The sequence below is a fragment of the Festucalex cinctus genome, chromosome 13 (genome assembly GCF_051991245.1).
Source record: "Festucalex cinctus isolate MCC-2025b chromosome 13, RoL_Fcin_1.0, whole genome shotgun sequence".
In the NCBI taxonomy this organism is placed as follows: Eukaryota; Metazoa; Chordata; class Actinopteri; order Syngnathiformes; family Syngnathidae; genus Festucalex; species Festucalex cinctus.
Window position 1 is genome coordinate 27,181,227 of NC_135423.1, and position 17,743 is coordinate 27,198,969.

At 39.6% G+C, this 17,743-nt stretch overlaps 1 protein-coding gene and 1 long non-coding RNA gene across 3 annotated transcripts in view; both read left to right on the top strand.

Annotated features, from left to right (window-relative positions):
• Positions 1-17,743, top strand: part of bcas3 (BCAS3 microtubule associated cell migration factor) — a 1,025,650-nt gene that overhangs the window by 991,109 nt on the left and 16,798 nt on the right. The gene's annotated exons all lie outside the window — the stretch shown is intronic.
• On the top strand, positions 3,053-6,384 carry LOC144033851 (uncharacterized). The gene is made up of 5 exons (XR_013288105.1): positions 3,053-4,457; positions 4,729-4,806; positions 4,886-4,974; positions 5,245-5,298; positions 6,190-6,384. It is a non-coding gene; the product is annotated as an uncharacterized LOC144033851 (long non-coding RNA).

The following is a 17,743-nucleotide window of genomic DNA, read 5'->3' on the forward strand; positions in this document are numbered from 1 at the left end:
TTGTACATTGTACAAAGTTTTGGCATTGGATAAATGCATAATTAGACATTTTCCTTTTTATGGGCATTTGGTGGCTTTTTCAGTCACGTATCGTGATATATTGCTATTTTTTTTTTTGACAATATGCCAAAAATCGTAGATATTGTGTTTCGTGATATTATCGATATCGTGAGCCAAATATCGTCACAGTATCGAATCGTGGTTTACCTGTATCGTCCCACCCGTAATATACACAACAAAAAAGAAATGCGCTTAAGTCTACAAAGTAATAATAATAACTAGAGCTGCGAGCAGCTATAAAGGGCCCTCGCAGCCCGGGCCACGTTAGAGTCCTTGCACGTTGGGGTACTTGCACGTTAGGGTACTGGCACGTTGGGGTACTGGCATATTGGAAGCGAAATTTCTTTGAAAATGGCATAATAAACGTTTACATGTAGAATTTTTTTTTTTGACAGTGTGTGTCAAGCTCAACGGGTTTTGGTGATTGTTAAGACCTGCAAAAATCAGCGTCCTTAATTATTTTTACGCAATGAGTTGCCCTGATTGGTATTTTTTGTAAAAGTGTATATATACATCATCGCTCGTTGTACTCATTGCACAATGTTACTTTTATTGTCCAAAGGGGCAATCAAAAATGAATAAAACAAAATGGAAACGTACATACGTTTGGATCGGTGTGAAGCCAGTGAACAATTTGAGTGGTGGAAACTGAAAGAATATTCATAAATGACTTAGTTATCACACTTAGAATGAGTTTACATTTTTTGTACAAAATACCGTATGTGTTGTTGTTTTTTATATATATTATGCCTCAAGGGCTAGGTGGCGCTGTACTTATAACTGAATGTTGTCATAGAGATACCTTCAGGCCTTGATTATAAGCATACATGTCAAGTGTGGGATTTTTTTTGGAGCATGTATCGTGGAGTTATTATGCATATCCTTCATTCACGATATTGCTTTTAATGTCCACAGAGGCTATCAAAAATAAATAAAAATATATATATGTTTGGATAAGTCTGATGCCAGTGAACATTTTGAGTGTTGGAAACTAAAAGAATATTCATAAATGACTTAGTTATCACACTTAGAATGAGTTTACATTTTTTGTACAAAATACCGTATGTGGGGTATTTTTTTTTATGCCTCAAGGGCTAGGTAACGCTGCATATATAACTGAATGTTGTCATAGAGATAGCTTCAGGCCTTGACGATAAACATACATGTCAAGTTTGGGATTTTTTGGAGCATGTACCGGGGAGTTATTAAGCATATCCTTTTTCAGTGCGAAACACAAATTTTGATGCCCCGCCTTCATCATATAGTATTTCGAAAAGTCAAGATTTTTCCCCCTGTCGTTGGCTCAGGTCTTGACATGGTCCAGGTCAAGTCTTAACTCAGTCAGATGAAACGTGTAGGAGAAGTGGGCAAAAGTCTGCCCCCTGTGAATGTGCAAAAATCGTCAAAAATGGGACATTCAAAAATTCGTAGCTCACTTGCTGTTCATTTTAGCATATGGGTCCAAGAGACTTTTTTGTAGGTCTTGGGCTCCCTCATACACCTAAAAATTTTCGTAGATCTTGCTTAATTAAACGTACAACCGGGGCTGCTTCATTAAAAATTCCTAGGGGGCGCTATTGAGTCATTTTTGTAAAAATAGCACAATCAACAATAAAATATTGTTCATTTTACCAGGCCAGATGTGTGTGCCAAGTTTCATGAGTTTCTGCGCATGTTTAGACCCTCAAAACTGGCATTGTTTTCTTGGCGAACAGTGCTTAGCCACGCCCACAGCGATTCGCGAAAACTCACAAACTTCGTGTTGTGACATCATGAAGGCCGAATCCCTCATCTGAGCAAATATGAGGTAGGTCCAGTTAACGTGTTTGGAGAAAAACGTAGAAGAAAATTCGTAAGAAAAAAAATTGCCACTAGGTGGCGCTATCAGTAAGATGAAATATAAGTTCATAGATGTCTTTAGGGCTGGACTCTCATCAAATGTGTGAAATTTTGAGAAGATAGGATCATCTCGGTCAAGTTAATGCAGCTTTTATTGTCACGAAAAATCTTTAGAATTTGCGGCACCGTAGAGGCCACGCCCTTTGGCGAAAAGTTACAATATTCGGTGTGGGGCATGATCAACATCTTAAGGCTTTTCTGACCAATTTTCAACTGGATCCCTTCAACGAGCTCAGCGCAGTAGCTAAAAACGTAAAGTATGACATTTATTGTTACCACTAGGTGGCGCTATATGTATAACTGAATTTTATCATATAGATGTTTTCAGGCCGTGAATATTACATTGCCTGAGAAGTTTGAGATTTTTTGGAGCTTGAACATGGGAGTTATTAAGCATTTGCTCTTTCTGGACAAATGAAATTTTAAAGGCAATATTTGATGCCCCGCCCCCATCATATAGTATTTCAAAAAGGCAAGACTTTTTGCCCAGTTGTTCTCTCACGTCTTGAGATGATAAATGCCAAGTTTGAAGTTAATTGGCTGAAAAATATTTGCAAAGGGGGAAAAAGTATGACCACAATGAATGTGCCAAAATAGGCCAAAATTGGACATTAAAAAATTCATAGCTCACTTCCTGTACATTTTAGGAAATGGCTTCCATTGACTTTTTTGTGCGTCTCGGGGTGCTACACGTGCCTGGCAATTTTCGTAGCTCTAGGTCAAACGGGCCGGGATTGGTTTTTATTTTTCTACGCTAGGGGGCGCTATAGAGTCGCATTGTTATGGCAACTACATAATATCAAATTTTTCGCCGGGCCCGAAGAGACTGCAAAGTTTGGTGAGTTTTCGTAAATGTTTAGGCCCTCAAAAATGCGATCGTTTACGGAGAAGAAGAAGAAGAAGAAGAAGAAGAAGAAGAAGAATTCTTACAAAAACAAGAGGGACCTCGCAGCGGTCGCTGCTCGGGCCCTAATAATAATAATAATAATTTTTACAAAAACAATAGGGACCTCGCAGCGGTCGCTGCTCGGGCCCTAACTAGAGCTGCGAGCAGCTATAAAGGGCCCTCGCAGCCCGGGCCACTATAGGCGCTTTCACACCGCAGGAACTTATTCAGGAACTTCCCTATGTTCCGGGGGAGTTTGTCCAAAGTTTGCGTTCACACACAAAAGTAGTTCCGGGTCTGGGGGGGTCGAAACGGTACTACCTAAGTACCTAGGCAAGAGGAGTGTATTCCGGTGTACCCTGAACTACACAAGTGGGGGCGTGTTGTGAAGTGTGTCATGATTGGTTGACTGGACGAGGAGGTGTGTTTTGGATAGGTGAGTTTTTCGCGGTAAAGCCGCCATTTCTTTTTTACTTTTCACTGCTGAGAGCGCGACAATTTTCCCCCCCAAACGTTTTGGAAATGGAAGGATTTAAAAAAACCGATAGGTGGACGGACGAAGAAGTGCAGGCTCTCCTGAGCATTTACGGGGACGAGGAGACCCAACGACAATTTGAAAGTGCCACAAGAAACGATAAAGTCTATCAATTGATAACCGCGAAGCTAGAAGAGCTTAGCATTTTCCACACACAAAGGCAGGTAAGGGAAAAACTCAAGAAACTCAAACAGGACTATAAAAAACTCAAGGACCACAACAGCCGAAGCGGAAATGACCGCAAAATTAATAAATGGTACGAAAGACTGGACGTCATTCTCGGCCACCGGATGGGGTGTACAACCGGTAAAACAAAGGACTCTGCAATTGCAATGCTGGAAGTTATGTGCGAGGACACGGCAGTGGGCGAGGATTCCTCAACAACAGACACGCTAACACACCAAGGTAAGACAGAATTGCCTCATGAACATTTGTATTTATATATTCGTTTAGGTCGCTGCGCGGTCTTAACGTGGCTTTTACACCGCGCTAGCACTAAGTTGTTAGCGTAGCATGGCTTAAGCTTGGCAAAGGCACGCATCCAGCTCCGAACCTATGTAATGTTGTGAAATCATTCCTAAATCAATTAACCTAGTAAATGAAGAGTATTGTAGGCAGCTAATGCCGAAATAGCCTTGCTTCCAGTGATGACGAAATTGGAAAGCTTTGTGCAAAGGACGTGTGGAAACCAGGCATGATATGCACGGTTAAAAGCAAAACAACCACTTCGTTTGTTTTTTTTTCCCCTTAAGCCAAGGCTCTGTGTACAACGCGACTAAAGAGTTTTAACTTGTTAGTCTCATCACCTAACAGCTCGTATATAGTTCTGGGGAAACGAAAACGTAAGAAGAATGACTCGAAATTGATATTTTGCCGTGACCTTCACCTCGATACCAGCGCTACTTTGCCATGAATCGCGCGAGAATTTCGCTGGCAGGGGAGTTGACGGTCACGGTGAAATATCCGTTGCTATAAAAGGTATGCCGTCTAACAGTGTAAACTGACCTTTGTTGTGATGTACTCTGACTTACAGCGGGACCTTCTCTGTACCTTCTGATGTCTCCCTGAGCAGTCCTGGTATGTTTCATTTCATTTCATGTAACTTCAAAAGCTCCATATAAAACTAATAAAGCAACACACCACTCACTATTAATTTTACTTCGTTGGATACGCCAGTGTGTATTGCTGCCTAAAAAAGCTTGTACATGCCGCCATATTTGGCAATGTAGTGTGGCATATTCTGTTCTGTGGCAATGAAAAATGGAAGGATATATGTGAGTGGCGTGTTTCACCCTCACCTAAATCATTGCACTGTGCCCTTACTCAGTTCATGACTCTGTTGATACAGTTCCAGTCGAGGCGTTGGAAGGGATAAGCGAGGATGGTCCATCCACAAGCGGAAGCTGCGCCCCTCTGTCAACTTCCAGTAAGTTCAAAGTCATGTAACTTGAAGCTCATCGAAATTATTCACTGTTACTCATTGGATGTACATGATGTTGATACAGCTTCAAATGATGAAGTGAGTGAACATTCGCGGCTACGAGCAGAATCAGCAGAGCTGTTCCTGAGCCTTCTGCCTTGCTCTCCCGTCCAGGTAAATGTCCAGTAAAAAAAAAAAAAAAAAAAAAAAAGGACGTGTGGAAGCTAGGCATACTATTCACTGTTAAAAGCAAAACAACCACTTCGTTTTTTGTTCTGTTTTTTTTTTTCCTTAATACAAAGCTCTGCATTCAACGTAACTAAAACGTTTTAACTTGTTAGCCTCATCACCTAACAACTCATAAAAAAAACAAAAAAAAACAACAACAACTCATAAACAGTTCTAGGGAAACTGAAAAATAATGTTATGTACTGTGACTTACAGCTGGACCTTCTCTGTGCTCTCCTTTACGTTATGATGCCTCCCTGAACAGTCCTGGTATGTTTCATTTCATTTTATATAACTTCAAAAGCTTCATTTAAAACTTTTAAAGCAACACCCCACTCACAATTAATTTTGCTTCGTTGAATAAGGCAGTGTGTTTGTTTATTGGACATTATAAACAAATGAGTAGCAGTTAACATTTTAAAAGAAAGAAGAAACTTATTGCAATCATTCATAATAGTTTACATGTTCAAAGGAGTAGAAAGAAGTTAAAAACTTGTCTAGTCCTACCCATTCTTTATATCTACTGACTCATTTCATTAAAAAAAAAAAAAAAAAAAAGTACATTACTGGAATGTATTAATTTACTACACATTTTCTTTTACTGGAATGTACTAAAAGAAAATGTGTAATCCTGCTTGTGTAAACAATTGCACCTTAACACATGCGTGCATTTGTCATTAACGTATGTACATGAAATTCATAGGCATACACAATAATAAATCCTCATACTCACATATACAATTTTCATTTCACTCATAATGGTGCATTGAGAAAGGGAAAAAAAAAAGTTACATTCCTGCAATTTTACTAGTGTGTATTGCCTAAAAAAGCTTCAAGTGCATGCCGCCATATTTGGCAATGTAGTGTGGCATATTCTGTTCTGTAACTATGAAAAATGAAAGTACATTAACGTGAGTGCCGTGTTTTACCCCTACCTAAATCATTGTACTGTACTCTTACTCATTGCACGAATCTGTTGAAACCGTTTAAGTCGATGCGTTAGGAAGGTACAAGCGAGGATGGTCCGTCCACAAGCAGAAACTGCGCCACTCGAACAGAGTTTCCTGCCCCTTTGTCAAGTTCCAATAAGTTCAAAGTCATGTAACTGGAAGCTCATCAAAAGTATTTACTGTCACTCATTGTACATTTACATCCCTATAGGTTAGCGGACACGGGACCGAGACCACCTATTTTTGGAATACCTGCACCAATTTGATGAAAAGAAGGGGGAGTCCACGAGTGCAATGTTCTTAGAAGAAATGCAGTTGCACAAGGAGGACCTTGAACTCAGACGCGAGCAGCACAAGGAGGAAGTTGACCTCAGAAGCGAGGAGCGCAAGGAAGATCAACACGTGGCACATGAACTGGTTGAACAAAGGCACGACAGAGAGTTCCAAATGGGCTTCCTGGCAGTCCAAAACAGACTTGTGGACACAAATAAGCCAAATGCATAAGTAATAAATGCTTTTGTTTTCATATCACTTTTGTGGTTCTGGGTTTTTTTCCACACGAATAAAAACTTATGCTCAATGAATTCTTTTTAATGTTTTTATTTTTGACAAACAGTAATGCAAACATAATTACAGCGTCCCACCATTCAGAGGTTCTGATGTTCTTCCACTCCCTGCGCGGAACACACCCAGATTGGTAGAAGTGGCAAATCTGAAACAGAAACACAACAAATTAATAAATGTTAATATCTACATTAATTACTTTTGTGCAACAGCCTTGTGATTTACATGACAGAATACCTTAAAATAGCGGAATATGCACCAATTTATGGCCCTATGATAAACCACTGGCTTGAGGTGGCAATCTAACACTTCCAAAATCAGCACTTTTCCCAAAATCCCGGCACCTTTGTTCTAACATTCGTGCATCGTCAAAGAAAACAAGCCATTTCAACACTTTGGATCGGTCAATCATGTGTTTAACAGAAAAAAACAAAAGACAAAACATGCGGACAGACTAACAATACGTCCAGGTCCAACGGTATTATGAAATACGCAGCGTACATGTAGCGTGAACAGCAACTCGCCATCAAGCCCTATTTTGCCGTGAATTGCACGAGAACTAGGCAGGAAACACCAGTTTCCAGCGATTGCCCTTTTCATGGCAGAAAGTACGACAAAATATCCACAAACGACCGACGCGCGGGGACACACGCAAGTAAACGTGCAACTGAACGCGCCAGTCATACGTTGTGTTTAAGGCACTAATACACTCTGTAACTTCATTTTTTTTTTCGTGTTCTCCACCTTGCAAGGGGAGCTCCGTTACATGTTACAGCTTAATTCCGATGTGAAATAAATTTCGTATAATTGTGTTTAAACCTTACCAGTGCACGTCTTCGTGCTTGCAGGTTTAACTGTCTTTCCAAGTGAGCAAGTCCTGCCCATTTCTCATCTTGATGTGGTAATACGGCGGGTCCCAATGGTTCTCATCAACCTTTCCCGTGAAGTTCTAATTGCTGCAAACACAACTCTGTACAACATGACAAGGAAAACGAAAAGATGATATGCCTTGTATCGTAACAAATGGCGATGGAGGGTCAAAGGTCGCGTTTTTCAACGTCACACTGGTTGTTTGTCATTCAGTTTTACCGGTACCGCCACTTGCTGGACAGGCGGGGTAGTGCTGTTTTTTTTCCTCCCCTGACATACGTCATCAGTCTCATTTGAATAAACTACCCTGCCTGCTTTCATGCCATGTGAACGCAAACTCGTGGGCCGCTCACAAGTTCTTCGGACCCGGAACTGACTCTACCATGAACTCAAAGTTCCTGGGCTTTTTGGTGTGAAAGCGCCTATTGGGGTCCTTGCACGTTGGGGTACTTGCACGTTGGGGTACTGGCACATTGGGGTACTGGCATATTGGAAGCGAAATTTCTTTGAAAATGGCATAATAAACCTTTACATGTAGAATATTGTTTTTGCCTGTGTGTGTGTCAAGCTCAACGGGTTTTGGTGATTGTTAAGACCTGTAAAAATCTGCGTCCTTTTTTATTTTTAGGCAATGAGTTGCCCTGATTGGTATTTTTTGTAAAAGTGTATATACACATCATCGCTTGTTGTACTCATTGCACAATGTTACTTTTATTGTCCAAAGGGGCAATCAAAAATGAATAAAACAAAATGGAAACATACATACGTTTGGATCGGTGTGAAGCCAGTGAACAATTTGAGTGGTGGAAACTAAAAGAATATTCATAAATGACTTAGTTATCACACTTTGAATGAGTTTACATTTTTTGTACAAAATACCGTATGTGTTGTTTTTTTTTTATATATATTATGCCTCAAGGGCTAGGTGGCGCTGTATTTATAACTGAATGTTGTCATAGAGATACCTTCAGACCTTGATTATAAGCATACATGTCAAGTGTGGGATTTTTTTTGGAGCATGTACCGTGGAGTTATTATGCATATCCTTCATTCACGATATTGCTTTTAATGTCCACAGAGGCTATCAAAAATAAATAAAAATATATATATGTTTGGATAAGTCTGATGCCAGTGAACATTTTGAGTGGTGGAAACTAAAAGAATATTCATAAATGACTTAGTTATCACACTTAGAATGAGTTTACATTTTTTGTACAAAATACCGTATGCGGGGTATTTTTTTTTTTTATGCCTCAAGGGCTAGGTGACGCTGCATATATAACTGAATGTTGTCATAGAGATAGCTTCAGGTCTTGACGATAAACATACATGTCAAGTTTGGGATTTTTTGGAGCATGTACCGGGGAGTTATTAAGCATATCCTTTTTCAGTGCGAAACACAAATTTTGATGCCCCGCCTTCATCATATAGTATTTCGAAAAGTCAAGATTTTTCCCCCTGTCGTTGGCTCAGGTCTTGACATGGTCCAGGTCAAGTCTTAACTCAGTCAGATGAAACGTGTAGGTGAAGTGGGCAAAAGTCTGCCCCCTGTGAATGTGCAAAAATCGTCAAAAATGGGACATTCAAAAATTCGTAGCTCACTTCCTGTTCATTTTAGCATATGGGTCCAAGAGACTTTTTTTGTAGGTCTTTGGCTCCCTCATGCACCTAAAAATTTTCGTAGATCTTGCTTAAACGTACAACCGGGGCTGATTCATTAAATATTCCTAGGGGGCGCTATTGAGTCATTTTTGTAAAAATAGCACAATCAACAATAAAATATTGTTCATTTTACCAGGCCAGATGTGTGTGCCAAGTTTCATGAGTTTCTGTGCATGTTTAGACCCTCAAAACTGGCGTTGTTTTCTTGGCGAACAGTGCTTAGCCACGCCCACAGCGATTCGCGAAAACTCACAAACTTCGTGTTGTGACATCATGAAGGCCGAATCCCTCATCTGAGCAAATATGAGGTAGGTCCAGTTAACGTGTTTGGAGAAAAACGTAGAAGAAAATTCGTAAGAAAAAAAATTGCCACTAGGTGGCGCTATCAGTAAGATGAAATATAAGTTCATAGATGTCTTTAGGGCTGGACTCTCATCAAATGTGTCAAATTTTGAGAAGATAGGATCATCTCGGTCAAGTTAATGCAGCTTTTATTGTCACGAAAAATCTTTAGAATTTGCGGCACCGTAGCGGCCACGCCCTTTGGCGAAAAGTTACAATATTCGGTGTGGGGCATGATCAACATCTTAAGGCTTTTCTGACCAATTTTCAACTGGATCCCTTCAACGAGCTCAGCTCAGTAGCTAAAAACGTAAAGTATGACATTTATTGTTACCACTAGGTGGCGCTATATGTATAACTGAATTTTATCATATAGATGTTTTCAGGCCGTGAATATTACATTGCCTGAGAAGTTTGAGATTTTTTGGAGCTTGAACATGGGAGTTATTAAGCATTTGCTCTTTCTGGACAAATGAAATTTTAAAGGCAATATTTGATGCCCCGCCCCCATCATATAGTATTTCAAAAAGGCAAGACTTTTTGCCCAGTTGTTCTCTCACGTCTTGAGATGATAAATGCCAAGTTTGAAGTTAATTGGCTGAAAAATATTTGCAAAGGGGGAAAAAGTATGACCACAATGAATGTGCCAAAATAGGCCAAAATTGGACATTAAAAAATTCATAGCTCACTTCCTGTACATTTTAGGAAATGGCTTCCACTGACTTTTTTGTGCGTCTCGGGGTGCTACACGTGCCTGGCAATTTTCGTAGCTCTAGGTCAAACGGGCCGGGATTGGTTTTTATTTTTCTACGCTAGGGGGCGCTATAGAGTCGCATTGTTATGGCAACTACATAATATCAAATTTTTCGCCGGGCCCGAAGAGACTGCAAAGTTTGGTGAGTTTTCGTAAATGTTTAGGCCCTCAAAAATGAGATCGTTTACGGAGAAGAATAATAATAATAATAATTCTTACAAAAACAAGAGGGACCTCGCAGCGGTCGCTGCTCGGGCCCTAATAATAATTTTTACAAAAACAATAGGGACCTCGCAGCGGTCGCTGCTCGGGCCCTAATCATAATAATAATTTTTACAAAAACAATAGGGACCTCGCAGCGGTCGCTGCTCGGGCCCTAACTAGAGCTGCGAGCAGCTATAAAGGGCCCTCGCAACCCGGGCCACGTTGGGGTATTTGCACGTCGGGGTACTGGCATGTTGGGGTACTGTCAAATAGGAAACCATCTAAATTGTAAACGTTTTTGCCATGCTTTGTGTTTGTAAAGTTTCATGGAAAGGCCAAAAATGATGCACAATTAACAAAATAAAATCAAAATGGATTGGCACATGGCTATATAGAATACTTTTTGAATATATTCGGCATGCCTGCCAATATTCACACATCTAGCTGAATCATATAAACGGAAAGACTTCATAAAAATGTCTAAAGGGCGCTATTGAGCCATTTATTACAATTGCACAACAAATATCTAAATCAAATATTCATGTTCCAGACAGGTCTGGTGTGTGTGCAAAGTTTTGTGAGTTTTCGCCCATATTTAGACTCTCAAAGAAGCATTTTTCTTCACAAACAATGCATGGCTACAGCAAAGGCGTGTGACAAAATAAAAAAATTCAATAACTTTTCATCTTAAATATCTTAAGATGAAACACGCCAAAGAATGAAGACGATCTGATAAGTTCTGTTGAAAATATGACCCCTTTAAAAGGCCCCAAAAAATGGCTACAAAAACCAAAGTAAATCAAAATGGCAGACTTCCTGTTTGATTCAGCATATGGCTTTAGAAACCTTTTGGTAAGTCTTAGGCGTATCCCAATTTTTACAAATCTAGCTGAATCATAAAATACAAAACATTTGCAAAAGCTTCGTAAAAATGTCTAGAGGGCGCTATTCAACCATGTATTGCAAATTGAGTAAGAAATCTCTAAAAATATTCATGCTTATGACAAGCCTGATGTGTGTGTAAAGTTTCATGAGTTTTTGCACATGTTTAGACCAAAAAAAAAGCATTATTTTACTTGGCAAACAATGCATCACCATGACAATGGCGTGCGACAAAATAAATAACTTTCGATAACTTTGCATCTTAAACATCTTAAGATGAAGCACACCAAGTTTAAAGACAGTCGGATAAATTTTGTAGGAGGAGTCCGTTAAAATATGACCCCGAAAAAAGGCCACAAAAAATGGCTACAAATCCCAACGTAAATCAAAATGGCGAACTTCCTGTTTGGTTTAGCAGATGGTTCCAAGAGACTTTTTTGTACATCGTGGGCTCTTATGTATGCCTCTAAATTATCATAGCGCTAGGTGAAACGTACAACCGGGAATGCTTCGTTAAAGAGGAGTTTTTTAGCTCAAAATGTGATGCCCGGCCCCTACGGGACTTCCTGTTGGGTTTAGCACATGGCACCAAGAGACTTTTTTGTACATCGTGGGCTGTTACATGTGTCTCCAAATTTTCGTAGCTCTAGCTGCTTCGTACAACTGGGAATGCTTCATTAAGAAGGATTTGTTTTCCTTTGCAAACAAGTGCATGCCACGACAACAGCGTGCGACGAAATAAAAAGCTTTCAATAAATTTTCATCGTCAACATCTTAAGATGAATCACACCAAGTTTGAAGATGATCGGATAAACTCTGTAGGAGTTCGTTAAAATGAGACCCCTATGAAATGGCCAAAAAAATGGCAACACGTTCCAAAGTAAATCAAAATAGCGGACTTCCTGTTGGGGTTAGCATATGTTTCAAAAAGAGTTTTTTGTACCTCGAGGCCTGTTACATATGTCTTCAAATTTTGGTAACTCTAGGTAAAACGTACAACCGGGAATGCTTCGTTAAAGAGGAGTTTTTTTTAGCTCAAAATGTGATGCCCGGACCCTGGGGGACTTCCTGTTGGGTTTAGCACATAGCACCAAGAGACTTTTTTGTACATTGTGGGCTGTTACATATGTCTACAAATTTTCGTAGCTCTAGCTGCTTCGTACAACTGGGAATTCTTCATTAAGAAGAATTTCTTCCTTTGCAAACAAGTGCATTCCACGGCAACAGCGTGCGACGAAATAAAAAGCTTTCAATAACTTTTCATCTTCAACATCTTAAGATGAATCACACCAAGTTTGAAGATGATGGGATAAACTCTGTAGGAGGAGTTCGTTAAAATAAGACCCCTATGAAATGGCCAAAAAAATGGCAACACGTTCCAAAGTAAATCAAAATGGTGGACTTTCTGTTAGGTTTAGCACATGGTTCAAAAAGAGTTGTTTGTACCTTGAGGGCTGTTACATATGTCTTCAAATTTTGGTAACTCTAGGTGAAACGTACAGCCGGGAATGCTTCATTAAGTAAGAATTTTGAAACACAAAATTTGATGCCTCGCCTCTGGCGGACTTCCTGTTAGGTTTAGCATATGGCACCAACAGGCTTTTTTGTAGGTCATAGTCTGTTACATATGTGTACCAATTTTCGTAGCTCTAGATTAAACTTACAACCGGCAATGCTTCGTTAAACTCTCATCAATTGTGTGAAATTTTGAGAAGATAGCATCATCTCGGTCAAGTTAATGCAGCTTTTGTTGTCACGAAAAATCTTCAGAGTTTGCGGCACCGTAATGGCCACGCCCTTTGGCGAAAAGTTACAATATTCGGTGTGGGGCATGATCAACATGTTAAGACTTTTCTGACCAATTTTTAATTGGATCCCTTCAACGAGCTTGGCACAGTAGCTAAAAACGTAAAGTATGACATTTATTGTCACCACTAGGTGGCGCTACATATAGAACAGAATTTTATCATATAGATGTTTTCAGGCCGTGAGTATTAAGTTGCATGAGAAGTTTGAGATTTTGTGTAGCTTGCACATGGGAGTTATTCAGCATTTTTTCTTTCTGGACAAATGAAATTTTAAAGGCAATATTTGATGCCCCGCCCCCGTCATATAGTGTTCTGAAAAGTCAAGATATTTTGCCCAGTTGTTGTCTCAGGTCTTGAGATGATACATGCCAAGTTTGAAGTCAATCGGATTAAAACTGTTTGCAAAGGGGGGGAAAGTATGACCACAGTGAATGTGCCAAAATGGGCCAAAATTGGACATTCAAAAATTCATAGCTCACTTCCTGTACATTTTAGGAAATGGCTTCCACTGACTTTTTTGTGCATCTCGGGGTGCTACACGTGCCTGCCAATTTTCGTAGCTCTAGGTCAAACGGGCTGGGATTGTTTTTTATTTTTCTACGCTAGGGGGCGCTATAGAGTTGCGTTGTTATGACAACAACATAATATCAAATTTTTCGCCGGGCCCGAAGAGATTGCAAAGTTTGGTGAGTTTTCGTAAATGTTTAGGTCCTCAAAAATGCGATCGTTTGCGCAGAATAAAGAAGAAGAAGAAGAAGCGGAAGAATAATAATAATACTTACAAAAACGGTCGCTGCTCGGGCCCTAATAATGCATGTACAAGTCTGTGTATGGGTGAAGTGCAGACACATATAAAACATGAACAAAACAAATTGACTTTCTCACTGTTTGTGTCTTCCTTTTTTCATCTTATCTTTAATGCAAATACTTTGAAATGGAGCTTTTGTTTTGAAAAGCAATCTTATGTCCATGGCTTACTGCATGAGGCTACTTTTGTCTGTATGCACGCACGCACGCACACACACGACAATTTCCAAACTATTATTTATTTTATACCCAGAGGGCCATGTTGTCCCTTTGCTTTAAAAAGAGTGAAGAAAGTGACCGTGGGAGAAAATAAGTGCACGTCATGAAAGCCCCTCAACACTGCCGTGACAGACTGGTAAAAGAAAAACCAAAGAGAAGGGGGCTATGGAAATGAAACCTGGAACAGCATATATGACCAGAAATGATTGTGCAATGTCTATCTGAGGTAAAACGGTTGTGAAGCAGAGAGTGGCCATAATATCTGTTCCTCAGCACAACCCTTCACCTTCAGAACCCCCCCCCCCCCTGTTCTTGTTTGGTCTCACTTTTTGTCCTCTGCAAAGCAGGAAGAGTTTGACTCTAATGTGTAGCGACAGTGTGAAACAATGAATAACTCTTTTATTCACTTGAATCCACAGCCACTACCACTTAGCCCTCCTCCCCTTTATCAACTCTACAGACAAGTCAAGCCGAGATATCATTGTATCATATATCCAAGACTCCCAAGACTCCATTCTGCCTCTCTCCCTGTTCTGCCTTGAGGGAAAAATTAAGTGTGTGTGCGCATGCTTATTTGTATGTGCGCGTGCATATTAACTCTTTCACTGCCAAAAATGTTTAATAACGATTAGTAACGTCACAACGTATGCCGCCATAAACGTTAAATAACGTCAAGGTTTTTTGTTTTTTTTTCAATCAATAAGCAGCGCAACATCTAAGTGCAGTGCTGCCGGGTCAATGGGTTGTGGAATTAAAAACAGCCACTAACTATGGCCAGCAGATGGCAGCATTGTATCTCTTTTCGATGGGTTGCCGGTAAAACATTACTAATCTGATGAAATCAAACTCGTTTTCAAGGATGACATTACTGATCAAAGCCTTTGTCACATTAAACCTAATTTACAGAACGTTTTTGTGGAAAATGTATCTTTTCACAAAAAAAGCTTGTTTTCTCATTTTCATTTGTCATTCAGATGGCCTATTTTCAAATGGTGATTACTAAAGAACGGAATAAGGTAGAAACATACTTTTTTTTCTAATGAAAGAATGTAATGCAATCTTTCATGTGGTATCCACGACGTATATGAAGTAAAAACACAATATTCTGTTTGCCTTAAGTTAAAATGCTCGAAATCAGCTGCCACTGTGTTTTTGTTTTTTTTTGTTTTTTGGATAACGTGTGGCAATATAAAAGAGTTAAGGCTGCTTGATAAATCGATTTTTGGTTAATCTAAACCGCCGTAGTTTCCTCTGCATTTCTGCTTCCTCCGACGAGCGTGCAGTCTTAAACAAGGCTTAAATTGAAACAACAACAATCATGGCCACCGGCGATTCTGCTAGGTTTGCCCAGGCAAGTAACAATTATCCCTCAGATACGAACCAGACTGGAAAATACAAGGGGTTTTTTTTTTTGTCCAAATGACCGAAACTTATAATTCCACCGAAAATATAATTCCAACGGCTTCTGAAAGCAGAGAAGCTGGGCTTTACATCGATTCCAAATACATTACAGCGGCTAGCAGATTGCTATGGGAAGAGGGGGAAGCGATGTGTCAGTGGAAAGTGACACAGGAGACAGGTAATGATGCATGTTTTTCAAATCACCGTAACTCTTGAACTGTGTCGGATTCTGAGAGCGGAGGAACGAGCTTTACGTCAAGAGGAAATTACAAAAAACAAAGAAAAAAAAACAGGCAGACTGCTATAATAGTAGTATCTAAAGCAGGGGTGTCAAACATACGGACTGCGGGGCGGATCAGGGTTTTACCCGGCCCGCGAGATAATTTTGTAAAGTAAAAAAGAACTTGTAATGTCGGACCAATTAATCAGCTGGCCACAATCAAAACATATAAATGTATAATTTCACAAGCAGTCCTCAGATGAGCACGGCAACTTGTACGGGAATTGTCCTGGATGTCATTATTTTACACACAACATAAATTTACGATTTGTTTATTTATTTATTTTTAAATCCTAGACCAACAAAAACATGTTAAATACGACACAAATTATTTACTGGTAACACAATAGATATGACAAGGATTAACATCCTTGTAACATCATTAACTCATTTGCTCCCAAAAACATATGAAATATTAACAGTCTCACAAATACGTTTTGGTTTTTTTTTTAGTATAAGAGATCAACTACAGCCATGTTGCAACTAGCTGATTCCCCCACAGTTTTAAACAGATTTGTGAATCATGATAAAACTGAGCTATATTCTAATGCTCATTGCTGCAAAACGGAAACAGATAGAAATATACGTTTGTTTTTTTCCTGATGAAAGGCAAGACTAATTTTTCTGTTGGTAGGTTCCATGTTTTTATAACAATAGAACACAATATTCTGTCGGCCTTGCAAAAAATCAGTCAAAATCCAAGAAAACAGCCGGGAGCAAAAGGGGTTCCTTGAGTGAAAATGGGGAAAGTTTTGCCACGTTACATTTGCATTCATGTTATTTTTTGGAACAGTATGATTACAGTTTAGCTCCGTAATTTAGGGTTAGCCCACAAATAGCGAAAATCTGCGTATAATTGACGGCAAAAGTTATATACTGTAGCATTATTTTACTGATCCGGCCCACTTGGTAATATATTTTCCTCCATGCGGCCCCTGAGCTAATATGAGTTAGATACCCCTGATCTAAAGGGTTTCAATAAATCGGGCAAAATCTGTAGTGTGGAAATAGTATGGTTTAAACAAGACAGACTTGTGTTCCTCTCAGGAAACTTGAAGCCACTTAACATGCCTAAAGGCTATTTGGCTAACCAGGAGGCTGATTGGATGGGTTACAGACTGACTTGACTAACTGTAGGTTACAAAAGTTAACGTTTTTCAACTTGGCACTTTCTTCATTTCTTTTTGATGAAGAGCAGAGCGACCTGATGTCTTGTGTAAAGATGAGGTGCTCATCATGGCCGAGGATCATTCTGTTTGTTACCTTCACTGGTATTAGGGATGCATATTTGTGTTTGTTTAGCTATGGTGATTAGCACCGTTGCCGATATTACATTTTTGCACTAATCATGGATTTATGTTTAAGTAAGATCAGAAAGAAATATAACTGTAGCACATCACCCTGAGTCTGGCTGCCTGACTCACCTGACTTAATTATGTTTCAAATGGTATATGCACATTCTTCTTTTATTAGTGGTTTAAATAAGAACAGATCTGAAGTCTGTTATATAGGTAAGATGATCTTAATCCCAAGGGATTGTTCTGTGTGTATTAACAGAGTTCAAATTCACTGGCACTTTGAATTCAAAGAAAGAGAAATTAAGTTTAATGTTATGTTCTGGAGTTGGATGCTAAAAACGCACACGCAAATAAGATTTTAACACTTTATTTGCACAACAATCCTTGTATGCACGGAACGTACTCATGACAAGAGCAGAAACATTGCGAAGGTATCAAGGATCAACAACGTGGACCTAACTTGGGCTGTGGCGATGAGCAGAGGTACAGAAGAATAATTCGGCAAAAAACACACTTCTCTGTCAGACATATAGTCAGTGAATGGATCTGATTGGCTGCGGCCAAACATGTGGGTAACCCTGATAGGTCACTGAAACAGGACGGACATGCGGCTAAAACTGACCAGATAACAAGATTAAAGGTTCTTGACATCACATAGTTACATGCCAATTGCA